Source organism: Cygnus olor, chromosome 8 (genome assembly GCF_009769625.2).
Source record: "Cygnus olor isolate bCygOlo1 chromosome 8, bCygOlo1.pri.v2, whole genome shotgun sequence".
Classification (NCBI taxonomy): Eukaryota; Metazoa; Chordata; class Aves; order Anseriformes; family Anatidae; genus Cygnus; species Cygnus olor.
This window is the reverse complement of record NC_049176.1, coordinates 18403147-18430185: the sequence shown is the minus strand read 5'-3', so window position 1 is coordinate 18430185 and position 27039 is coordinate 18403147. Positions and strand designations below refer to the sequence as shown.

Genomic DNA, 27039 nt, shown 5'->3' with positions numbered 1-27039 from the left:
TTTGCATTGTAATAAATGCAATGAGGCTTTTCAGTTTGAGAAATACTTTTGAGAAACCTGATTATATGATTAATTTTTCCTTTCTTTTTGTCCATAATGAAGTGAAAAATCTACACTCCCATGAAACACACATAACTGTTTTCTTTTCTCATCCATGTCCATATGGTACAACAAGCTTGGATCCAAAACATTTTCTCATGAGTGACGGTAAATGCCTCATCATTATTTTGAGCATATGGTAACATTTTATATTGTTCTCCTATTTATAAATACTTTATTATCATTTAATAAATGGTGTAGAAGATATATTCAGTCTGGTTCATAAATATAGCAGGCATTCTATATACCCCCCTTCAGCAAACATGTGCAGGTATAACAGTCATTAGAGTAACTAGCAGTAACTACACCTGTCAATTGTTAAAAATCAATTGCATTATACAATCTTAATTCCTTATTAAATATTATAACTGACAATATAGTAATTTTGATTTCCAGTTCAAAAATATCCCAACATAAAGTAAACTCTGTATCTGTCTTCAATGCACGATACTCACAAGAACTCTCCATGAGCTCTGCTCTGCGCTGCTTTCCTCTTTCAGAGCTCAGCACTCCTCAAAGTACAGAACCTAGCCCAGGAATAATGAGCCTTGGTGTGGCAAACATCTAAGTAGCCAAAGGGTACCAAATCAACATGCCAAAGCCTACAATACACTGCAACAATAACAAACAAACAAAAAAAAACCCTCTGGTTATCTACTCAGAAACCAGCAAGTCCAAGTTGTTTTTCATTAAAAACTGGACCAGGAATTTCCTTCTGGGGTTCTTTAGTCAGACCTAAAGAATCCCACAGAGCTTTGGGGCTTCATTTAAGGGCTCTGAGATGATTCAGTATAAACCCTTAAATCAAGTGGAATTTGTTAAATGGCAGTGACAGAAGCATCATATCATAAACCAAAATGATGACAGGGAGAGTTACGGCACACTGCTAATGATTAGGCACCTGCTTTAGCCAGCAAGACTCCTTGGCTTCTGTGCAGTCAATGTGAGGACACTGGTGTGCACCCTGGAGACAACCCATGACTCTCAGCTGATGGTAATGGGTCCCCAGGGCACATACTTGCACAGGTTAATTAGATGGCTCACATTGGGTTGTGTGAATTTCTCTTCTATATACAAATATGTTTAGAATTTGATTAAGAGAAAACTTCCTTGGTTTTGTTTTGTTTGTTTGTTTTTTAAGAGATCAGGAGGAAGGCAAGAAAAATGTTTAATGGCAATGGCCTGGGAAAAGCAATTTTGACACTGCAGGCAAAACTGTCAACTCGTCTAAATCAACATACCACTTACTCCTTCACAGAGCTCTGCAAACGCATGAAACCTAAGACTCTAGCTATATACACTGTTAGGAAAAGGTTAATAGTTACTCTAGGAAAGTGGCTATCTGGAGGAGGAAGCGCCCATAGAGAAGGCAGACACACTGAAGGTAAATTCTAAATTGTTCATGTTTAAGATTAAATTAGTTCAACATTTTTAGCAGTGAGAACCAGACAGTGGTTTTGGGAGTGCCATTGCATGTGACTTTTCTACATATGTTCAATGTGCGTATCCAGCCAAAAGAAAGGCATTTGGCCTCTGGACCTCATACACTGCCATTCTGCATCTATTCCTAAACTGAAAAGGCTCAAAGGAAAAATTTCTTATGGGTTCAATCCTACCCACACTAAAGCATCAGAAACAGAAAATAAGCAAACTATGCTCATTTAGGTATGCATCCATACCTTTATTTTTGAATACCTTGTTTAAGTAGTGTACCTAACAGTGCAAAGACACAACGTTCCTGTACAGGATGCCAAAGCAAACTTCATAAGAGCAGGAAAATCCCAGTAAGTAAAATGTCTTAGCCAGGTATTATTAGTTAACACAATGGAATTGCTCATCCTCTCCCCAAAACCTCACCCATCCCGCACAATAATGCAATGGCACAGGATCAAACTAAGTAACCCAGAAAGCTATTTTCCACCTCCAACAACCTTCTTTTTTTTTTTCCTTTTTTTTTTCTTCTTTTCTTTTTAAGCTAAATTCTTGCCTTTTGGGAAGTGTATTTCCTAACATAACACAATTTCTGGAGCAACAGAAACATGGGCAATCATCTCTAATCAGAAGGAAAATAATAATAATAATAATAAAGGCTGTTTGAAAAACTATTTAAAAACAAATAAAACAAAACCAGTTAATTTTTCCAAAGGCCCACAGCAATTTCAGGGTAGCTGCTGTCAAAAAGAGTCAGACAGGCTGTCAGAAAGTAAATGTACCTTCTGGCTGTGAAGAATGCTTGTCCCTAAGGAAGCCATGTTTCAAAAATTATTTAAATCTGAGACAGAACTCCTTTTTTTGTAGGTGTTTTTTTATTTGTTTGCTTGGTTTTGTTTTTTATCTTTCATTAGAACAGCAATGTATCATCACATCATAACTGTGTAAGTCCTTAGTGGTAATAACTCGTATTACTGAATCTCAGAAGCAAAAAGCTCCAGGTATCAAGGCAAGTTTTATAGGGTGGATTTCTCAAGGGTTTAGTTCACTGGTTTGGTATCTGCAAGCCAGAGCTATTTAGGTTTACACTCAGTGTCTGACATGTTGAAGATTTTATTGCATTCAGAAACTGGCAGAACACGTACTGAGAAAAATGTGTAAGAGGCAAGTAGAAAGTGTGTTGTCAGATTCTTAGTTCATTTAAGGTTACAAGAACAGTACTTACACATCTCTGTCAAGTATGCAGAATTCTTAACTTTCAGTTCAATCTAGTGTTAGTGATGTTCAGGCTAGTGATAGTGATAAACAAATATAAAAGGTTCTAAATTTTTTTTCTTTTTAAATATGGAATTTTTTTATCCTGTTTTGTTTTAAATCTTCATTTCTAGTTAGATTTCATTTCAGTTATTTACATAAATTCTAAATATATACAATAATATTATTATATTTATGTAATTATGTTAACAGCATTAGAGCTGAAAAGGGAAAGAAGGGGAAATTGTTGTAAACTATTTTCTTAAACTATAAACTATTACCATTATTACTAAGTTATTACCTAAACCTTTTGATTTTTGAAAAAATAAAAAAAAAATAAAAAATAAAAAATCCAGCATTCTGACAAAGACAAGTTCCCCTTTGGTTCTGTGGGAAATTTTTTTTCTTACAAGCAGGCCAAAATATACCACAGAAATATTGCCCCTTTTTGGTACAGAATTCCGGCAACACATAGCTCACTTCTTGGCCAGAAACTGGAAATGCAGAAGAGCATGAAAATGAAAAGTAATGAGGGTGGAGAGGAAGGAAACATTCCAAACTTGTCAAGCCTAAAGAAATGTTAAGTTTGGGTCCAGTTCAAGTTTTGGGTGAAGACTTAACTCATTTTTTATTTTCTTCAAAATGCCTCAGCACCCTCAGGGAGTATTCTCTTCCTAGAGAGCTCTTAGAAAAGCATATTTTTTCACTGACAAAAGGATCAGCAAATGGACCCTGATGCCAAAAGTTTGAAGTTAAACCAGTTACTGTGGCAAGTTTCACTTGCATGTTTGTTCCTTAAAAAAGATTTTTTCCTTTGAAAGGACTTTAAGAGATTATGTGGAACTTGTGTATTTAGTGACTCTTCATATTGCCAAATGAGACAAAGACAGTTGTCTATTATATTACATGCAATGAAGCAAAAATGACGTCTTTATGCTTTAGTTTCAAAGTCTCTTATAAACTGGAGTTGTTCCTTTAAAATATATTTTCTAAAGACATTTACAGCTAGAAATGTGCTGCTGATCCAAAACATCAAGAAAAGGAACAGAGGAAGAGGGAGGATCTCTGAATAATTTAAAGCAGCCTCCTCATTCAAAAGTCATTCTCTTTTAATCTCTTACACTTTGTAGCCAGAGACTTTATGCTGGGCTCTGGCAGAAAGTCAGGAAACAATATATCTGCAGCTTTAGAGCAGGATGAAAAGAAACAACAAAATGTACAGGGGACCCACTGCAAATTCTACTTCTACACAAAGTTTGTTTTGCAGGTATTTGTCTGCTTCCACAGATACAGTACACTGCTTGAGGACAGAACCTCTGCCCATCGCCTGCCCTCTACCCACAAAAGACATGAGATGAGCATGCACACACATGTATGTGCATGAGTATACACAATTCACTCTGTTAGAACAGATGTTTTTTATTAACCGTTGATATTTATGTTACTTTTGATAATGAGAACTCACTATCAGAAAACTGAATGAAAAAAAGTAATCTGTATCACTAACAAAGACAACAATTAATAAACAATTAAGCCCAGCCAAAGTTCACTTACCTAGAGTTTATGAAAGAAGACTTTAACAACTGTAATACTTCCTTTTTTGCCATAACCACTTTTAAAACAACAATTAATAAACAACTGAGCCTGGCCAAAGTTCCCCTATCTAGAGTTTCTGAAAAAGACTTTACTAACAAACTGTAATACTTCCTTTTTTTGCCATAATCACTTTTCAAAAGACCAGACAGGCCTATTTTAAAGGCTCTCTTAGTGTATTAGATAAGGGAATAGGGATCATCTGTCTTGAAGGAATACCTTACAAAGATACAAAGACTTTACAAATAGAGGCCACCTGTCTTGAAGGAATACTTTACAAAGACGCAAAGACTTTACAAAATCAGATAACCTAGAGAAGAAAGGCCTCCTAGACATCTACTCATCAGCTGACTACATCTACAATTAGAAGAGCTCTAAATCACCAACTTTTCCAGCCTTTAATGCAAGCCACAGCTTTTTGGTCAACCATCTGTCTTTTCTATACCTTGCAAAGTATTCTCAAACTTTTGCATACTGTTTACTGTTTCCAAAAAACTTTTTTTTTTTGCTCCCCTCCTTCCTCCTCCATTTACAAAACTTTCTGCTCTTTTTCCACAATACCTTTAAATGAAATGTATATAAAGAGAAGCAGTACTAAAAACATTTTTTTCCTTTGAATTAGCATTTAGAATATAGCAATATCCTATCAACATAAAGCTTCTGAGAGACCACCAACAAACATAGTGTGAGAGTCACTAACAACTTCAGTAATTGTTTTGGTGTTCTGTTCCACTACAGAAGTGATCAGAGAATTGTTTCCTGGAGAAACTGTGCCTTTATTCTTACAAATGCTTACAAAGGATTCACGTGAATGTAGAGAAAGACCATTTTCAGTTTTTCAGGGAAAATATTTGCAATTGTTTTCCTAAAAAGAGGAAAGAAAGGCTGTGATGTGGTATCTGAGAATATGATAATATTTCAACTGACCCTGACAATACCATTCAACAAATCTTTACATCAAATATTTACCTTTCAAAGATTTTTTCTTGCTTTTGTATATTAAAACTATCAAATACCTGTTTTCTTCTCATCTTTGCTATAATGCATATTAATTAGAGATTCCAAACAAAACTACTCAGGGTGGAATGTGTGCTTTCCTTTTACTTTGTCATTAGGTTGAAAAATCTTTTCTTTACTTTGACAGTGCCCCATTTCCTCTATTAAGTTGTTTGAATCTGTTTCCTCTGCTAAACTGTTGACACAGTTTACCCATGCCTATGTAATTTTTTCATTGAAGTGTTTAACATTAATTGTTACTGTACTTTCAAGCCAAATAAAATTTTTATGAGTTGGCTTTACTTCTTGTTCAATGGTCATGTGATAGCAAATACCATGCAGTATGAACTATTGAACTATTTGCCTAATTATTACATCTGGTTTACTGTATCCCACACAACTAGCATGTTTTAACTGAAGGGCAACAAAGATCTCTAGTTTATCATTGATACTCTTAAACTGGCACATAATGATACTATTGGGTTCTGAAAGAGTCCTTCCTAAATCTCATCATATGCCTTTATGTTAAAACAATTAACTATGTCTGGATACAAAGAACAGATCAGAACATCTCTCTGCAGACTGTGCAAGGAAAGTCATTCAGTGGACAGAATATTTCATAAAAGAAGATGACCTTGAAAACAATTTCTGGTTTAAAAGCAAACAAAGAAACAAAAACAGGTGTTTGAAATGAATTGTATGAAATGCATTACATTATACCAGCAAAGCATTTAAGAAAAAACAAGGGGACTACATCCAAAAGCACTAGAGGGAAATACTATGAGATAAGACTTTTCATATTTAATAGTTTTGCTAAATCTAAACATGCAACTGAGGGTCTATGCTTTACTTTTAAATGGAGAGAGTGACTAGTTAGGCCAAATCCATGAACAAACAGGAACAAGAATGACTAAACCATTTTTAACTCATAACTCTTAATTTTAGTTTAAAATAAAATCAGCCCTTCTTGATTTATTTTAAGTCCTTTTTTGTATCTGGCAAAATAAAAAATAAATAAAATAAATATAAATATAAAATATAAAATAAATATAAAATATAAAATATAAAATATAAAATAAATATAAGAGTAACCTAAGTGACTCAAAGTCACAAAAGCTGTCCTTTGCAATCATCTGTGCTATTATGCAAGTTTGTACAAGATGCAATTTTCAGTCACAAATTGTTACATGAAAATTTTAAAAAAACTTCACTACTAAAGTGACTCTCTGAGTGCAAAGCCAAACAAACATGATAATGAAAGAAATACAGGGGGAAAAAAGCAAACTTAAATTCAGTACATTGTGAAAAACATTACGTAGAACACAACAACATGCCTCCATGAAGTTCTCAGTTGCTTCATTTAAATCTAATATAAACCTGAAATTTATTACCAATCATTGCTGTCAGTGGAACATTTTGGGAAGGGAAACCAATAGCAAGGGCAACAATACAGGTATCAAATATTCTAAGTATCCTGCTATCGCTAGCTTCATCTAATATTTTATATTAACTTGATACTGATCAATAACAAAAATTATTCAATTAGCTCTCTAACTAGCAAGCTAGTACACTTTTTGACATTTTTTGACATTTCAACAGGTATGTGAAAATATGAAATGACATACCATATTTTTACTTGAAGAATAGTTTTAATTTTGGATTTTTGTATGGCGAATATGATAAAAAGTTTAATATATTGATGTTTTAATAACAAAGTAACTGCAGAGAAAACAGAATCTGGGCTGCAAATCATGAATGGCCATCAAGCATTATGCAATGCCAAAAAAAAAAAAAAAAGAGGGGGGGGCGGGGGGCATCATATGGGTAGGCAGTAATGTTGAAAGAGAGGTAGATGGAACTATAAATTCCAGCTGAAGTTTTCAAGTAACAAATTACCTTTCAAGCTGCTTGTGGCAAGGAGACATCCTGATCTGAAGGGTAGTTTTCCCAGGGCAAGGTTCATGCATAATTGAGTATTGGAGGACTATATTTTCACTATTCTCTGAAGAAAAAAAAAAGGAATTTGAGCATGCAAAAAAAATGTTGGTGGGGTGGAGGAGGGGAAGGAGAAGGCTGGGTGGCACTTAAATTCTAAAACCCACTAAAAAACTATGGACACTTTAAAGAGGTTTCACATGGGGCACATACTTCCCAAAGCCATTCCAAATACTAGAATGGTGCATAATAGGGCATGCAATTAGGAAACTGTAACTAAAGCAGTTGTTATAGATTTACACAAGGAGTTAGCACAGCAAGGAATATGCTCTACTACACAAGCTCTTAGGCTTTACAGGTCAATAACACAATACAGTCTAATAGCTCCTTCACTCTAAAACTTGACACTTGAACAGACAACTCCACATCTTATTAATCTGAAAGCATACAATTGGCTTTTCAAACCCCATCTGTTTTGTCAAATCTAGCTAGACACTTTTTTAAATAGAAGAACTTTTAAATTGTAAAGACGTCCACTGAATTTCACAAGATTTGTGTACCAAAAATTTAGCATTATTATTTATCAATTTTGAATTTCTATTTATACCAGTATGATCTTCTATGTTTGATCTATATTTTAAAAATGAAATCAGGCTTGACTCCACTAACAGTAGAAAAATTGTCTTATAATGCAAAAATATCCATCTCACACTGGCAGGCCACTGGTTAAACAACAATATTAGGTAGTCACATATTTAAGAGCTTAAAAAATAAAAATATATTAAAAAATCAATCCCCCCTCAAAAAAAAAAAAAAAAAACACCAACAAAACTATTGGAAGTGTGAACTATTAAAGGGTTTTATTTTTACTTTATTTTTATTTCATTCTGAAAATTCACAAGTACTAAGAAAGTCAAAATCTATATTCAGAAGAAATTTATTTCCAAATTGTATACATTGTTTGCAAAGATTCCCTTTGTTAAGTTTACAAGTATTTTCTCCAGCCACTGGTAAAATCCCTGAAAATACTCAAGGGATTTCCAATGGAAATGCTACCAGATCCTCAAATGTTGATGTTACTACATCTGCAATGACAAGCCCAAAGCAAAGTATTTTCTCCAATATATTTGTTTTCTACCATTATTACTTTACAATAAACAGATATAATACAATGAACAGTAAAGTACGTATTATTAATGGTGTTATAAACATCTACTTGCAAAATGTCTTAGTATATTCTTTGGAATCCAAGGCCTCTCACTCTAGGAATATGAAATGAACTGTAATGAATAGAACTGGCATACAGATAGAAATTCCCCCTCATCCAGAGAAGTAGATCCATATACAGTTGACCAAATAAACACAGGAGCAAAAAAAGAGTTTGGTCTTGTGCCCTCCCCTGGAAATACTGTCCATCTATCCTGATAGCCAGGAAGCAGGTCAGAACATACTGTGAGGTCACCATGAAGTCTCTTTGGAGATAACTCTCCTCCCTCCCAAGACAGGCTGCTATCTCCAAACAGTCTCACTATTGCCAGACACACTGTAAGACAACTGGTAAAGTTTAACTAAATTTAATCTTCATGTATATTTGAGACTGTGATCCATCAGCAGGATGTCATCACTGCCAGTACGTTAATGCATCAGCTGGCACTAGCAGGAAGGCTCTAAGGGTTATTCAGAAAAGAAATGATAATAGTGAATTCACTCCACTTCACAGTGTTAAGTAACTGCATGTGATGCACAGTAAAGGAGAATGTGATCCAGGACCTGAAAGCCATAGAATACACTACCAGGAGGGACACCTAGTTATCTAGTTTCTATTACACCAGTTTGAGCTGTATTATTATAATAGGCTATTCAATTTTGTCCAGTCACTTTTATATTGAGCAGAATAATTTATATTTTGCTAGAGCACATTTTTGCAAAAAAAGCATTTGATCATGATTTAAATACAGAGATATCACTCCACTTAGTAAGCTTTTTCGTGGTCTATCATGTTCCTTAGTATAGTAAGCACTATTTAACATTTGTCTCACTTCAGCCTCCAGTCCTTCATTCTCGCTATAGCTTTATAATGTTATACTTTCTTCTGCACTGTCAGCCACTTCTAAATCCCTCCTTTTTCTTAAAATTATCCAAATTAGGCTTTCTACAGTTCTTACCCTGGGCATTTTCTTCACTGCTAGTATAATCTTGGTAGTTCTGTTCTCATCTTCTACTTCTCAATATTTTTTAAATAAGTAATATTAAAACTGTATCCAGGACTCTACTAATGCCACCTTGCAGATAATATATGAACCTCTCTATATCTGGCTTGTAGTTCCATGGACAACACTAGGCTCTATACCTCAGTCCTGATCTAGGAACTCACAGTCAGATGCTCGTTCACAGCAACAACCTCCTCCACCAGAAGCCCCAGTTTTCAGACCAGAGTTCTCCATTCCCTCACCTTGTTCCTAACTAGAAAATGCATCACTTGGTTGAATTCCTGCACATTTTGTTTTAGAGGACTACATCAGCAAATGATATAGATGACTTCAGAAGATTGCCTTGTTGTCATACATATTTCCCAGTTTGTTTGTCTTTTTGCCATCATGTATTTCACTAGCAGTTACAGTACTGAGATACAGATTTGACTTGTGATTTTGTCAGTTATTCCACCACTGGCAGAATGTCCAAACAATTTTGTATATACTAGCCTGTTTTTGCTAGTTTTAACTTAGTAAAGTCATATGGAATTAGAAAGATTGGAGATAAAGTACTAGGAAGCTGTGAGCTCTCATTTTGACTCAATTACCAGGTGAGGAACACAACCACCTATTGTTTTTCTGGTTCTGTGCACAGTCATATTAATAAAATTGTTTAATTTGGGGGTCTGCAAGGCCCTTCTTTCAGTATCTGTTATACATTGCTCATTCTGACAGTGTATTTATTTCACATTTGCTTCTGAGTACATAATAATCACTTCCTTCTCTAAGTTCCGCTTTTATAAATAAGCAGAAAAAGAAGTTTTGCTTGACTGAAACAGAATTTTTCTTCAGCAAAGTTCTTTCAGCACTTAGGAGAAAAATAGCAACATTTCTCTATATGCCCTGAGTTTCTGTTACAAGCAGATAATTTGCTTATTTACATGTAACATTTGAAAGACAACATGCAACTAATAAACCTGTAAAAATAACGTAATTGTGAAATTCCTTTCTGGGGTAATTAGGGTAGAATTAAAAGAAAAAATGGGTGATGTCAATCTCCCCTAGGGCCACTGTCATGCTATAACTCTCGTGTCTCATTTAAATAAAGAGTAAACAATGCAGTACAGAAATCTGCACCATTTAGATTTATGCTTAATGTATGTTAACACAAAAATTCCTATATTGTTCAATGGATAGAAATAGCACACACTAACTCTGCTGTTTCACAAGAGTAAGTCAATCTGTGTATGGGCTCTCAATGGGTCAGTCACCATCCCTACCTTTCCCTGCCGCTTTTCTTTTATAAGCCCCACTGCATATAGCCATGACATCAGTGAAATTTGCTGAAAAAGTTTTTCCTTATTTTTGGCACAATTATTTCTCTGATGGATCCATGGGTTGTGATCTAGTCCACTCAGCAATAACACAATCAGTACAGCAAATGTGGGGGAGCAGTAGCAGCACCTAGCTCAGGAAATGAGGGATCACCTTTTGGCAGTGCAGTCTCAAGTCAATGAGTAAACTACAGCTTACTGTGATGTTACATTTGTAAGGAAGTAAAAATGATCCATTTTTTAAAGGGAATAGCAAAGCTATCTCCTGCATAACAAAAATGCAGGTGAGTTTAAAGAAGAAAGATTAATTTTCTTTAAACCTGCTTGTGGACTCCCAATGAAAGAGGCTATAAAAGTTCATATGTTCCACCACAAAGAATTTCCTCCAAGCAGTGCACTCTAGAAGTACAATATGAAGAAAGATGTACTCACTTTACAAACTAAACAACATAATCCACCTTCGAACAACACTGTCCCTGTCTCCATGGACACCACTCTGCACAGTGCCATCCCACATGACGAACAGCCTGAAGTACCTACAAGAACAAAGGCAATAGTGACTTCTAACCTCAATGCATTATCAAAACCATATACCCTACCTTCATTCAAGGTATCACCTTCAGCTGCCTGTGTTTCCTCTAAATCTTATAAACAAATTTATGCATCAAAACTCCATTCTACTCATGACTCTGGCAAGAAAAATACCTAGGTGCTTGCACCATATAACCTCTTGTGTACCAAAGACATATGATAATACTATTAACATTGGGACAAAAAAATGAAGGCTCCACTCATCTGTATCATAAATTCATAGCTGGTGTCCAGTACCCTCCATCAAAATCCCTTATGGCTACTTTAACGTCAACAGCGTCATCTAACAAAAAAAAAAAAAAAAAAAAAGTATGCTGGTTTAGTTGGTATAGAGTTAATTTTATTCATAGTAGCTCATGGTACTATGTAAAGGGACTAGAAATCTAGATTTATGAGGAGCAACTGAGGGAATTGGGGTTGTTTAGTCCGGTGAAGAAGAGGATAAGGGGAGACATCATTGCACTCTACCACTACCTGAAAGGTTGCAGCAAGGAGGGTGTTGGTCACTTTTCTCAGGTGACAAGTGATAGGGCACAAGGAAACAGCCTCAAGATTGGACATTAGGAAGAATTTCTTCACGGAAAGGTTGGTTGAGCATTGGAATGGGCTGCCCAGGGAAGAGGTGGAGTCCCTATTCCTAGAGGTATTTCAGAGATGCATGGACAAGGCACTAAGGGAAATGGTTTAGTGATGAGGTCAGGTTAATGATTGGTCTTCACAATCTCGAAGCTTTCTTCGAACATTAATGATTCTGTGCGTTTATGATTTTGGTTTTGGAACAAAAATAGTGCTGATAACCCACCAAGATTTTAATTGTTGCTAAGGAGTTCTTACACAGATAAAGGACTTGTCTGCTTCTGGTACTGCCATGCCAGCAAAGAGGCTGCGGGTGCACAAGGAGCTGGGAGGCAGGACAGCTGACCCAAGCGGACCAAAGGGATGTCCCGTACCATGCGGCATATGCTCAGCAATAAAACCAGGGGGAGATGGCCAGGGGCCTGCCATCACTCAGGGACTGGCTAGGCATCAGTCACTGATGAGTAATTGTGTTTTGCATCACTTGTTTTGTTTTTTCCTTTGGTTATGGTTTGTTTGTTTGCTTGTTTTTCTTTTTTATTAAAACATCCTTATCTCAACCCATGAGTTTCCTAACTTTTGCCCTTCCAATTCTCTTCCAACCCACCTAGCTGGGAGTGGGAGAAGTGAGCAACTGTGTGGTGCTTAGCTGCCTACTGGGGTTAAACCACAACAAAAGGATATAATGCCTACCTAGTATACAGAAAATCATAGCCTAATTTATTGATCTTTTTAAACATGAAGGGAGCAAAGAAACCCATGATACATAAGCAAGTACTCAGAAAACACATTTTCTCTGAAGAAAATAACAGTCACATCACCTTTGCCAACTCAAAGTCGACATACGACCTTTCTACACTATTCTTGACTGACCAAAACACCCGGTTGTCACAAAATATCCCAACATTTAGACAGAAAATCATGAAATAAGCTAAAACTGCATAAAGATCACACTTTGGAAACAATTTTCCTCAAACTCTACGACACTCTAAACAGTAACTTGCCAAACTCAGCATCAGAAATGAATGAACAAACAGATTTGGGAACAAAAGCAGAGAATTAATGTGTGTTGTGAAAAATTGGGATCTTTGCAAGCCAGTGAGGAAGCATAAACATGCAAGTAAATTCTAGCACAGCGTATTGGTACCTGTGAACCTTAACTGGTCTAGCATCTTTGAGCAAAAATTAATTTATTGTCATTTTTAATGCTAACAGCGAAAGTGAGAATTACCTTAACAAATGGTAAACACACTGGTGCCAAGACAAACCAGCTTAAGCATTCCAGATCTTGCTGTAAAATTCCTAACTTGGAAATGCAGCACGAAACTGTCTCTGATGCAATCAAAACATTTCAGACAATCTTGTCACACTGTCGACATGTGCAAACCATATCTTGCTTAAGTTTACGTGGCTAATTTCATTACTGCTTTTTGTATGCATGTAAAAGCCTACTGTTCTTGTACAGTATTAGTCTAAAATGCCACATATAGAGTAAGCAACATAAAGATCACAGCACAAGTTGTGTCATTGCTAAGACAAACAGTGGTAGGATGGTAGAAACGTAAGAAATACCTACATATTTTTAACTGGCAGCTTTATTAACCACAGTGGGTTGGGTCAGCATTACAATAAATCAACATAGCTAACGGGTTGATTAACCTCCTCTTAGATATCAAATGCTAATCATGCCAGATCCTTTTTCGAAGTAGAGAATTCAGTAAAACATGATTTTCCTCATTACAATGTTCACCTTTATCCATGAATGAACTTCTGTCAGGCTTTTGGCTCTTGATGTTTTAGATAGTTGTCTTCATTAAATTTAGTTATGTTTCATCAAATATCTCCCTCAGATGTTTTAAAGGACTACAGGAAAGCACTGCTAAAGAAATGTTCTGAGGATAATGTAGTTAATTTCTGGAAGTCACTGAATGTGAAAATTACAATTTATGAATATTAGATAGCATGAAATAATACCCAGGAAGCTAGATATTGACCATACAATTCTTCTTTGACTATGCAGATAAGACTGCAAAGAACTTGATGATATTACTGGCCTTGCTGACATGGAAATTGAAAACAGCTAAGAATGAGTGCAGTGTGGCAATTTACAACTGACTTATCAATATCAAAATTACTCAAATCTTTGCTGTACTAAAAGAAAAGCAGAAAGGAGAAAGAAAAGATATAACAAAAATGTTGGAAAAGGTTTTTACAGAGCTCAACAGTTAGCGCAGATATGGTTCTGCGATACTTCTGGCATGCAAGTACTTTCTTCAACAGCAGTAGGTGGCATTCGCAAGTTTGTATGGTATGTAACAAGATCTGGTGTAAAATTTGCCCAAGCTGTTATCAGAAAAACAGAAAGATTTTTTTCCTTTGAAAAACATCTTCAGATATGTACTATCCAGAAAAGCATTGTTATTCATCACTTAGACTAAGAGGCCATGAGATGATGTACATTCTATAAGATTTGCATTACAGAAACTATGTAGTTCAGTTCAAATGTATATTTTTTCATGGCCCTGTAGGTCAATCATTTACTTGCAAATACCATGCGGATGTATAAATACTGAGGAATAACCTTCCGGTTATATGTGCAAATTGAAAAAATCTTATAGATATTATAAAAACTTTAATAACTTAATATTTTCAGGGAAGAAGATATTTCTTCAGCTCCTGTTTTGTGCATAAGACAACTTTTTCCACACTATTAAGAATCCACAGCTTTTTCAGATGATTAATATGAAGACAGAACACAAATCACATTATGATTATAGTACACTGTTGTATGAAAACACATGTAGGATTTGATTGTGACTCTGAGATGTCCTATTTCTCTACACAAAGCATCTGAATCACTTTCAACATTTTTGAAAATGAGAGTTATTCACAAAAAGACAAATTTGTCATAGCAAATACAGTAAGAGGAAAGTATTATTTTGATGTTAATTAGCAGAAAGTCATGCCGATTTATTATACTAAGGTTATCAAAAAATCCAGTTATTGAGATCCAACTCATCAACATGTGGTGGTATAGCCAACACAAAATGGCCTTTATGAGCCGTCTTACACATGCATCTTTCCCAGAAGTCATAGCCTGTAAAGCCTCTAAATCCTTCTGTGAAGCCAGAAGATGTAGGTTTCAACATACACTTAGATCAATGTGCCTACAACGTTCCCTCATTAAAGTTACTCCCAGACAGCTCAAGACTCCTTGGAAAGTTTCAAGTGAAAAGTGTCATACAAGTGAAAAGAACTATCATCATTCTAAGTAAAATCTAATCACTGACACAACTTAAATGACCATTCTTGTCCTGAGCAACATATAAACACGTGAACTAAAAGAAAACTCAAGTTACTTGCATCTAATTGCAGCATTTTATTGAAACTTTTATCATCTGGAATCCATATGGGTCACACTGTCTTAACAAACAACAACTCATTTTATTTTGGTTTACTGAAAATTAACAGGGCATTTGGGAAAATACTATTATTGTAAAAGCCTGTTTCACATTTGTTTGGCAATACTAGGGCTATATAAGTGGAAAACAAGAGAACCATTTTTTTCCCTCTGTTGTTGATATTAGGAGAAAACAATGCAGCTGGTAACATTAATGATACCCTATATCCTCAACAAAGATGAAAGAGGTCAAACAAAGCTGTAATGGGCTTAACCATATGAAACAGCCATACTGGATTGATTAGCTTAGTATCCAGACACAGTAAACCCATTTTTTTTCAAACAATATTCCATGCTACAGTCTAGTAGGTCTGCAATGTCTCAAGGCTTTGTACGAGACAGTTTTCTTAATATAGTGAGCCCTACAGCAAAATGCAATGAAGGGCCATTTCTGTTTCAGCCTGCCAGGCTTGGGAGGAAACAGGGAGTGGGGAGAGCAGACTGAATATGCAGCTTCTATCACAGTACTATACTGGCTACTCTGTTGCGAGAGTACTGATAGCACTCTTATACTACAGCCCTGTTTTCAGAAGTTTACAATTAAAACTCCATTACAAAAATGTCTTCTTGGCAAAAAAAATGTAGCAAACAAGCTCATTCCAAAAGGGATTTATGTTTTAATTAGAGAAAAATCAGTTCAGCTGTCTTCTTGGAGAGTCAGAAGGTTTGGCTAAGAAGACAAACAAAAACAGATTTTTGGTGGTTTCTGTAGTTCTTTTGTTCTTCTTGAGGAATCAGTACCATGTCAATGGAATAACCATAGTGTAATAAGATCCATACCAAGAAATGAGGATTTCATTTGACAACTGATCAACAATGCCTTTAAACATAGTTAAGATTATTCCTCCATAACCCTGTAATCCAGACCCCTGTCTGTGATTATTTGCATTTAACAACAACAACAACCAAAATCTATCATTCTGGAACTTAGATTTTCAGTTTTCTTGACCATTTTAAGACGCTCATAGCCCTGCTGTTGTCACTGGTCATTACTTAGTACTGCAGATGCTAGAAGGCACAAAAACTCAGTCAAGCTTTCCTTTAAAATCACAGAATTTTTAAACACAGGGCCACTACAGTACACTGGATTCCATAACTGACCAATTAACTTGAGGATGATTTTTAAGAGAGTGATATTCAATATACTGCAATCCAGAAGGACAATGCCAGGATTTTTCCTTATACTATACAATCAGCTCTGTTCTTGAAACCCTTCCCCTTATCCTGTAAGAGAAATTCACATAGGTAACTACACTGATGTCAACAGGGCTAGTATTAAGATTAAAAAGTATTTTGTATGCTTCAGGAACCCATTTGCTGGAACTCAAGACAAAAGTAGGACATGAAAAATATAGGTAGCTAAATGTTCACTTTTACCCTTTTTTACCATGATCCATCCCACATCTATAGAATAACTTGTGGGGCATGTGCCTACATTCCTACCCATTTAAAGACCCTCTTCTGAGACTATTAAGAATAGAATGAACTCATCTGAAAAACATACTGGCATTCACCTGGCCACAGTGAATATGCTCCATGACCTCTTCAAAAGGCCCAATGATCAGAAAGACATGTATTATTCCATGGTACCCTAAGAAAACCAGACTTTTCCAATGGAAACTTTTCAGTAGCTATAAATTTCCACTACTCTTGCTTTAAATATTTATTTAATGCAGTTCTGTACTAGATCAATTTGGTTTGGCAAAGAACTAATTTTTCTTCCAGGTAACATAACACGCATATTAGAAGTAAAGGTATTGAAAGTGAGGAGAAAAGAAGTTTTCCTCCACCACAAAAGCAAAATGAGTAAAGAGCTTTTTATAAAGGAATCAAAGAAATCACATCTACTTTAATAAATATTTCATAAATAACAAAATACAGCATCTCAGAAGTCAAAGTATCAGTGACTTTGAGTTCTACAACCATCGCTCTTCCATTTGAGAAAAAAAGGAGGGCTGATATGGGTTTTAATCCTCTATAACACAGAGGAAAGTGAAACACAAGAAAAAAAAAATAACCTTGTAGCCCAGTGTTTAGGAAAAGCTTCATCTTATATTCCCTTTATTTACAAAATTGCTAAATATATTCATAGGAAATGCTGACAAATTAAAATATTCAGAAATGAATGTTGATTAAGAAGTTTTAAGCTGGAGTTTTTTCTTGTAATCTTTTTGTCATTTGTGCAATATGTGATCAAAGACATTTCTCTTTCCCATTCCTCAAACGTTAAGTAAATATGTGGGCTTAAAAGAGAAATACATATAATTCATAGCAGGAAAGAAAGTTCTACTTGCTACATCATATAATTAAGGCTGAAGTATTAGAGGTGGTATTGAGGGGTACAGAGTCCCATTTTCTAAACAAAGAAATGATTACTTTTTTCCAAAGACTTGAAAAAATTCCCCAAACCATTCCTCTCTGTGCATCCATATGTGCCAACTTCTCATCTCATTCATTAATTTTATTGGCCAGCATGTCTCCCATCTGCTTAAGAATAAGCAAAGGGGAACAAATTAATCCACTTGCTCTATTCGGGTGCTGCTCTGCCTGAAGCCCACCTGAGCAGTGCCACCACAACAGTCCAGTGTTCAGCAGGGACCGAGGAGAGTCCAAACACACCGCCCATCGCTGTGCTTCTCCATTCACCCACCCTTAGCACCCAGGCCCCAGAGGCATTTATAAGCCTTAAGAGCCCCGACCACCCCCTGTCCTGCCCATGGATCCTGGCCCCATTTTGGCCCAGCCCCGGGCCTTACATCGCTGCCCCCACAACACCTCAGCAGTGCCACTGCCTGACCACAGACCCCACTGACCCTGACCCATGAACCTACCTGAGAGATTCCTGACTGCCCCAGCCTGCCCTGCTCCATGGCTGGGATGGTGGGACAGGCCCTGGCTGCTAGACCCTGTCTCGCCACCCCGGGGCGGCCCCCACAGCTCCTGGCTCCCCAGCCCTCATGGCATCCAGTAACAGCACAGCACAGGACAGATCCTGCCGGTGCGGAGACAGACGTTTTGTGCCCTGACTTCACCAGCGCAGTTGGGCCCGCAGCAGCATTTGGCCTGAGCAGGAGTCAGTAGGAATTAGCAGTTATGAATCCCTGCTTCCACACAAACCTGAGAGAACAAGTAGCATTTATTTGGGGTTTTCCTTGACCAGAAAAGAAAAAGTTAAGGAAAGCTGAGGGAACTGTCCTTGGAGCAGCACTAGAAGCCTCAGGGAGCTCTGCCTAGTTGGATGAATTTCTCTGTGGGCAGATGAATGGGATTTACCTCAGCTGCCATGTGGTCCACGTCCGACTGCACAGATGTCTCTCTCCAAACACCAGAACAGAGGCAAAACAAAACCTGTTTGGAATCAAGCATCAAGCACGGCATCGCTAGTCGGTCGAGGGAAGTGATTGTCCCACTCCACTCTGCACTGGCGTGGCCTCACCTGAGTACCATGTGCAGTTCTGGGCACCACAATCCAAAAAGGATGTGAAACTACTGGAGAGTGTCCAGAAAAGGGTTACAAAGATGGTGAAGTGCCTAGAGAGGAAGATGTATGAGGAGCGGCTGAGGTCACTTGGCCTGTTCAGCCTGGAAAAGAGGAGGCTGAGGTGAGACCTCATCGTGGCCTACAGCTTCCTCATGAGGGGGAGTGGAGGGGCAGGCGTCGATCTATTCTCTTTAGTGACCAGTGATAGGACCCGCGGCAATGGTGTCAAGCTGCAACAGGGGAGGTTCAGGCTGGATATCAGGAAGAGGTTCTTCACTGAGAGGATTATCATGCACTGGAACAGGCTCCCCAGGGACGTAGTCATGGTACCAAGCCTGTCGGAGTTTAAGAAGCATTTGGACTGTGCTCTTAGTCATATGGTCTGAATTTTTGGGTTAGACGTGTGTAGTGACAGGAGTTGGACTCAATGATCCTTATGGATCCCTCCCAACTAGAGATATTCTATGATTCTATGAAATAATGAGGCGCCAAAACTAGTGGCATGTCAGACCCACCACTCACTTTTTGTGATAATTATTCACTTTTACATTACTGGAGTCCTCATGTGCCCTAAACAGGTTCCCCTTCTACTTCTCCCATGCCAACAACCTAACTCATACTTTGACCATCACACACAATGTTTCAGAAAACCAGCACCACACACAACCAGAGAGAGGGGTATCAGCAGAACAAGCTGAAAAACAGAGCTGACAGAGCATGACAAGGCAGGGATCAGGAGAAGAGTATTAAATCTAAGAGTCACTGATGTCCAAATGCCAGATCAGATTCACAAGGTCTGGAAGAAAAGGAAAGAGAGGTGTACCAGGGCGGAATTTAGTAACTCCATGTTGCACATCATGGCAGATCCTAAGACTGTTCCCATTCTTGACTTAGTCTAAAACATCAATTGTCGAAGTGCTGTAAATATAACTGACGAAAATCCTATGGACTTGGGGAAAAGAAACCACTCACCTACAGTTACACTGGAGTGCCTGGAAAGGAGAGCATCTGAAAGCAAACCCAACACAAGATTTTAAAATGGACAACTCTAAATGTCATAAGTAGCTATAAGACCAAGATGAGAGCAAAAGCCCTGAAGTTCCACTAGGAAAAGACATTTCAGATCTTAGCAGAAGCAATTTCAGTCAGGCAAAAGGGCTAGACACCACAGCCTGAAGGTGAGCCGGAATGGATACAGGTTCGATTACCAGAGAGGAGTTTGAGGCAATAGCTGTGAACATCATGCCCAGTGAGTTTGGAAGTGTATCATAAAAGAGAAGCAACAGTGATAATTAAGAAGATAGAAGAGGTTTTTTTATTATTTATTTTAAGAATGCAGGGGAGCAGACTGTGCCTACTTTATGACAGGGAATAATTCAAAATAAAGCAAGGGCTCTGGCGGAAGAAGGCTGACCAAGACTGAGGCAAGACAGATTAGAAGGTAAGCATAAATGGAATCTATCTCTGGAAGAGGAACTACAGATGAATGAATGAATAAATTAAAAACAGAGAAATCTCAGAATTAGTGGTAAGGTAGAAGAAAAAACACTGCAGAAATGTTTCACATCTGTCTTCAACATAAAAATATACAGACTCATTACAGACAGAATATTTTTAAAAACTATGCATTGTGTCAACTATAATTGAATGGCAGTGAAGGTAACAATAACCAAAGGGACAGTAAACCTGAAAAAAAAAAAAAAAAGGCAAAAAAAAACAGAAGATAAAAATTTCTTTTTAATTAAAATGGATTCATAGTGTCACCAAGTAACTTGCTCCTTAAACTTTACCAGCAGTGTAATAATAAACTACAAGAGTATCAGTAGATCTCTACTGTGCTTCTAGCCTTCACTCCTCCTGCTCATCACTGCAAGCTGGAAGAAATCTTGAAACAGATCATTATAGCTGAAACATTTCACCATGTTATTCTTTTAGCCCTCCCTTTTTCACTTTAAAAAATATTTTTCCTCTAGATTGTAACATAGTCAAAATGTCTGCAACATGCATGTATTCTTCTTGCTGCTGAAAGCAGCTGAATGTTTTCTCACTTTCAGCTTGTACAGATTTGTACCTAGCTCTTATTTTCTCCCTGAAGTGACATTAGCATTGTCTGCATTTACCAACCAGCCAGCCAACTCCTGATTCTCAGTATCTCCATCTCAGGCAACAGCTCACATCATGCCTTTTGCAACAGCTCTGCATTAACCTCTTTTTCTGCAGAACGCTGATTCAGAAATTTGCTCTGTGAGCATCTTCCTGAGATTCCTAATTATCTGTGTTGGAGAAGTCACTCAAAGTGTGGACCTGTAAGTCCCAGAGAAAACCAGGCCACTCACCTTTCAGTCCACTGGAAAACTTCTCTTATGAAGTTCAAAATAAACAGCCCAGAGTAAAAAGGCATTTTTTGAGTTATGACTGAAATACATTGTTTAGTTTGTATGTTTAATACTCCTGAAGAATAAGATAGGAAAATTCAGCTAAACTGAGACTGGCAATTTTCATAATCCTCCATGAGTATTTTAGAAGTTATCACAGACAGACATTGGGAATGTTAGTATATATTTCACATCAAATAAAAAACAACAGAAACATGACTCATTTTGCAAGTAGAAGAAATGCCAACCATTTTTTCTTCAATGAAAAGAGCTGTAATTCTGGGGAAGCAAGAAGGTATATGAAAAGTCAAAGATTCAAGAGCAATAACAAAATGGCACAAAAGGTTATAATAAGTAAGAAGAAAATTTTAAAGTAAGCAAGCTACAATACCACCAGTTCTGACAGAGAAATATTGCAATGGCAGTTAATCTACTGAAAATGTCTCCTCCCCTTGAGACTAATGAAAATTGCAAAGCTGGGTCATTTCACACAAGATTTACTATGAAAAGCAGCCATGGCAGGTGAATGCTAAAGTTATTCCTCAAGATCTCTTTTTACCCATCATCGCTAAGGAAACCTCTGTCTGCTATCCCTTTGCCTGCTAACACAGTACCTTTTATAGTCTTGCAGTTCACTCCATTTTTCTCTGTAAACAGAGCAGGCTTTTATACTGCCAGACACATTGGTAGGGATCCTGTTTCACTCTGCAAGAACCTGGTAGGCCAAAGACAAAGCTTCTAAATTGTTCTTGGATGAACTACGTTTCTTAGCTGCTGCTAATGCTTTCTGAACCTCTGATTAATCTTCTTTGAGCAAAACTGCAGTCAGCACTTGTACCTCAAGGGCAGCAAACTCTGTTAATGCACTCTTTCAAGAGACCTATTATCAACTTGAAATCTCAAATGGCAGACCCTCTCCCTGAGTAGCTCACATTACTTTTGGCCTTTCAGACTCTAAGGGTGTGGTTTGATGATCAATTTAAATTGATCTAACTGTGGACCACTGCCAAACAGACAATCCTACATCTGTGCCTAGCAGGCTATGCAATGAGTTAGTGTAACTGAGTATCTCTTGTTTGCTGGGATAGTTTTTAGTCAGATCATTTACCAGACCAAGTCACGGCATGACAACAAACAGAATGGCACTAGAGAAGAGGCAGAAACAGACAGCTGGCAATACGGTCAGCACATGCAGCCCAGACTTGGATCTGCTTGAACTTACCATCAAACAGCACCCTACACTGGACATCTGGGTGGATTATTAATATGAGATGGAACAAAACATATTATAAACAGTAAAATCTGTGTGCCTTCATTCCCAAGGGATCCTTAATGATTTCATAGCAGCTTTGAGCAAAACGGTAGTATTATGAGCTGACAGTGCAGAATTGGCTTTCGTTCTACGCTTCTTAGGTCACTATGCAAAATGTTTTAAGAATCTCTCTTCCATGACAGCCCTAGAGTCTCTGCCCACAATACACAATCACGCCACAAATCACAACAAAGGGTATTCAAAAGGTCAGCTGTTTAAAATCTGTTTTGTTGGTTTCTTTATTCATTTGGACATGCCCTCTTCTTTTTGCCTCACATCATTTTTTTCTTATTTTACCGTAAAATGAAGTCAATGAAGTAAAAAAGCTTCACTCCATTTGCTACTTGGGATTTAGTCAGACAAAGATAACGTGAAAGTTTTTGGATTAGCTCTTCCATAAACTCTTCTTTAAGTTTATAAAAATTGTTTACATCACCTATTTTTAAGGAAATTAATAAATCACAGAATATATATTGCTTTATTCAGTAACTAGAACCCAGTTTTGTACCTATTAATTACAAGAAAGTGAAATCTATCCATATTTTATATTATTTATTTAGGATATTATAAGGATTTTTCCCCTAATACAACCAAAGTTATGATAATTCCAGAAGTCTTTGCATATGGAGTTAACACATTGCCTGACTAGCCATCAACAGAAACAAGTAATAAAGCTCCAAGTGTTTAGTTAAATTTAATTTACAACTAAGCAAAACAGTGTTTATTGGAACAAAAAAGGTCATTAGTGTCTTACCAGGAAGCAATTAAATTAACAGATCAAACCCATCCATCAAATCACAAAACAGATGCTAAGCTTTACTGTAAGAAATCTAGAATCAATGGTGTATGTAACTATGTAAGTCTACAAACCACGTTGCACCTTCTGTGACCACAGAGAAGTTGCTGAAAAACAAGATTTATTGCACACCGAATTTAGCTGTTATTCTCCAGTTCCAAATGTGCTCATCTTACTCATGTGGAGACTCAAAGTGAAGGCAATGAACCAACTGAGACTTGATTTCTATGATTTTAACATGAAAATTATTCTAATCCAAAGAATATATTTATCATGGTCTTGGTAAACTTTGCTCCAATTTCTATACTGAATTCCGCTTCAACAATATAATGGAAATCTCTACTGTCACTAGAAGAGGACTGAATTAAAAAATAATAATGATGATCTAAATTGAGATTATAAACCTGTAATTTACAATATCTCTTCAGCAGTGAACTGAAACACTAAGTCTCCTAAACTTCAGAAACTCTGGATACAGTTTAATTCTCTCTACAAATTTTAAATAAGTAGTGAAAAAATAGCTGCAAATAAAAGGTGATGTGAGGTTGATACTAGAATTCTGTTTCTCTCTTTTAAAGCATCACTGTTTGATAGAGGAGTTACAATCCATTGCTGAAAATCCCTGCTAATTAAGAGATTCTCGTGTCACAGATTTGGGAAATCTGTCTACAAAAATCTTTAAATCTCTGCTTAGCATAACACAAACACTAAATATATGCCTATGTCAGACTGCAAACATTGTTTCTTATATAGAGCTCAGCAGCTGTCTTTCTGTCACCAATTTGTTCAGAAATTAGTGTCTACACAGATTGAACTGAGTCAGCAGTGGTGTGAGTAAGAACCAGAACTGGGAACCAGAACCAGAACTGAGCTGCAGTGAAATAGCCCCAACCCGATTTGACAGAAGTAGAGCTGTTCAGAACTCTGGTGTATTTTTTACCAGCCCAAATGCACTGAGTTAGCTCCAGTTTGGCTGAGGTCCAGTTAATAAACCTTTCTGAAGAAGTTTCTGAATGGCTCTGTGGGTATCAGGCCAAATCAGTGACAGGCATGCCAAAAGGAAACTTGGTTCATACAAAGCCTCTCAGGATCTATTTTCCAGCACTGGTACTCTCTGGATTCTTCCATTATCCAGCATATCTAAGACCCACACTACTCTGAGAAAGAGGGAACTGCATGAAAGGACAAAGAGATCCCAAAGCAGCAGTGTTTATACTGGGGGAAAATTTTCTTAGTTGCTGGAGTGAACAGCCTATATTCTAAAAAAAGTTATTTGATTGCCCCTGCATTTATCATGCAAAGTATAAACATTACTAATGGTCATGAAGTTATGTGATAGCAACTGTCATTTCTATCCTTAGGGCAGCTCCTCTCGCCTAGTCAGCTCAAGTCTCGCCTAGCAAAGATTCCCCGCTGTTTTTCACAAATTTTTTAAAATGAATTGGGAGTTTGTTGAAGAATGCCCCTAAGCACCTCAAGTGGGGATTCTCATTAGCAAATATCAAAGGGAAACTCCATACCCTCCGCAAACATCTTTTAACCAAGGACAGGATTAGTTACTGACTCAGAGAAAAGAGTAGAAGCTACCAACTCCTAACATTACTACTATTTCATCTCAATTTTCTATGAGTAATCCTCATCTATATTCTAACCCTGCAGGAATGAGATTAACCAACAGGGCAACGCACACAATACACTTCAGTGTAATAGAAGGACACCTGACCTGCTATCAGATATCTGTGGGAATTAGCTTGGGCATCAAAAGTAGTCTAAACATGACAGTGTAAGTTCCATACAGGCTAATGTATTCCATTTCTTAGAAAAATTGATTAGACTATGCTAAACTCAGTGCTGTCACAGACAGACTGCTTCTGGTATGCAGTTTGGCTCGTTTAAAATTAACTTGGGTACTAAATTGTGCTGTGGAGCAAGATGAACAGATAATTTCATAGTTCAACTGCTGTCGATGTAATGAGAGATTCAATTTTAGATCACGAGTTTTCAGTAACTTCTTTAATAATGGTCACTTTTTTTTTTCATTTTGTAATACTAGGAATTAATTTTGGTATATATTAATGCAATCTATAGAAAGCAGATATCCTTACCAGAATATCTTGTTACTCGTGGAAGGAGATGAGACAACAGAAGAAATACCTTGCAGTAGCCTAATCTGGGTAATGATTCACTTGAACAAATGCAAGTGGTGAAGATGCTAGGGAAAAAATCAGCCACGTAACTGCTTTGTACAGAGCCTGTTTTTGACAATGTGGCCTGACAGGATAATTTTTTTCTAAATACTTTTTGATTTTTTTTACTCAATCCCATATGCTTTCCGTATAGGACTTGCCAGATTTTCACACTGGTTTTGTAGCCAACAGACTCAATGAATGTTAACAAAAGATGCGTTAAGAAGAACATACTTTGTGTTGTTCTTTTAGAATGGTTATCAGATTTGCTTCTTCCTAAGTATTTTGGTGTTTTCTGCATGCATCTGAAACTTCTGAACTATTTTGTTCTATCTGTGGGAGCTCAGTCCTTTTGCTTATTGACTGTCATCTTGCATTTCAGCCCACTGATTGACAGAGCAACTAGAATGTACAAGCAGAAAATCAATAATGCAGGACCTCCAGACAGTCCACTGCTGATCTAAGTAACTGGTTTACTGGTCGCAGTGCCAGTCACTGATCAGAAAATGTAAAACTAGCCAGCCATGAATAGAAACAATGTAAGAACAGATGCAGTGTTTCTTTGCATGAAAGATTTTTTATATTAGTTTCTTGTGTATAAATTCTGTGATATTTTTCTCTAAAGGCAGACTAGGGAAAGGATGAATGGAAACAAACAAAACAAAAAAGGTGGGAGAGGAGCAGGAAAGAAAGGTATCTTAAAAGCTCTGCAGATTTGTATGCACTTGTTTTTCCATCACCATACTAACCTTCACCACTCCTTATCTTTAGGGATTCTAAATGTAAATTTATTCTTTAGCATAACATTTCATTTGCTCCTGAATGAGTAACACTCCCATAGAAATGAAAGAATTCAGACTTACCACTTGCAAGTTAGCATTTTACTGCTAATATGGTCTACCACCATTTACCTTCTAGTTTTATGGTATTCTAATTACAGTCCACAGGCCTTCAGTGGTCTTCTGCCACTTCAGCTGGAGTTCAACTTCAGGTGACCTCTACCTATTTGTACGTCCTGCTGAGTTATTGGTTATTAAGGTAATGCAACTTTACTCCAGTATAAAAATAACATAGAAATAAAATAATGAATAGCTTTCAAGGAGAGGAAAAGACTTCCCTCACTCAAATGCATCTTCCTTAATAACAGTTCTCCAATTTGAATGTTCTTTACTTCCTATTAATTAAAGAACGAAATCTGTAGCACTTCATTGTGAACAAAAATTCTTTTTTAATAAATATTGAAGCACAGTGGTAGATGCAGAAACAGTTTTTCAATCTTCTGAGAAAAACATGTCTTTCTACAAATTAATAGATACTAAGAAGCCATCAGTGCAAAGATTTCTCAATAGTTCTATTTTGTCCTTTTATTAGCTAAAGTAGTCAGTGACCTTGGTGTTAATAAAATGTTCTGCTTATGGATATTTGATA

At 36.9% G+C, this 27039-nt stretch overlaps 2 long non-coding RNA genes across 2 annotated transcripts in view; one reads left to right on the top strand and one right to left on the bottom strand.

Annotated features, from left to right (window-relative positions):
• LOC121074112 overlaps window positions 1–27039 on the top strand; it is a 56504-nt gene that overhangs the window by 2168 nt on the left and 27297 nt on the right. The window lies entirely within an intron of this gene.
• The window catches only part of LOC121074110, a 110604-nt gene continuing 90835 nt past the window's right edge, over window positions 7271–27039 (bottom strand). The window contains exons 5-6 of the long non-coding RNA XR_005822133.1: window positions 11267–11370; window positions 7271–7375 (exon numbers count right to left, since the gene is read on the bottom strand). This is a non-coding gene — a long non-coding RNA (uncharacterized LOC121074110). The remainder of the gene's footprint in view (window positions 7376–11266; window positions 11371–27039) is intronic.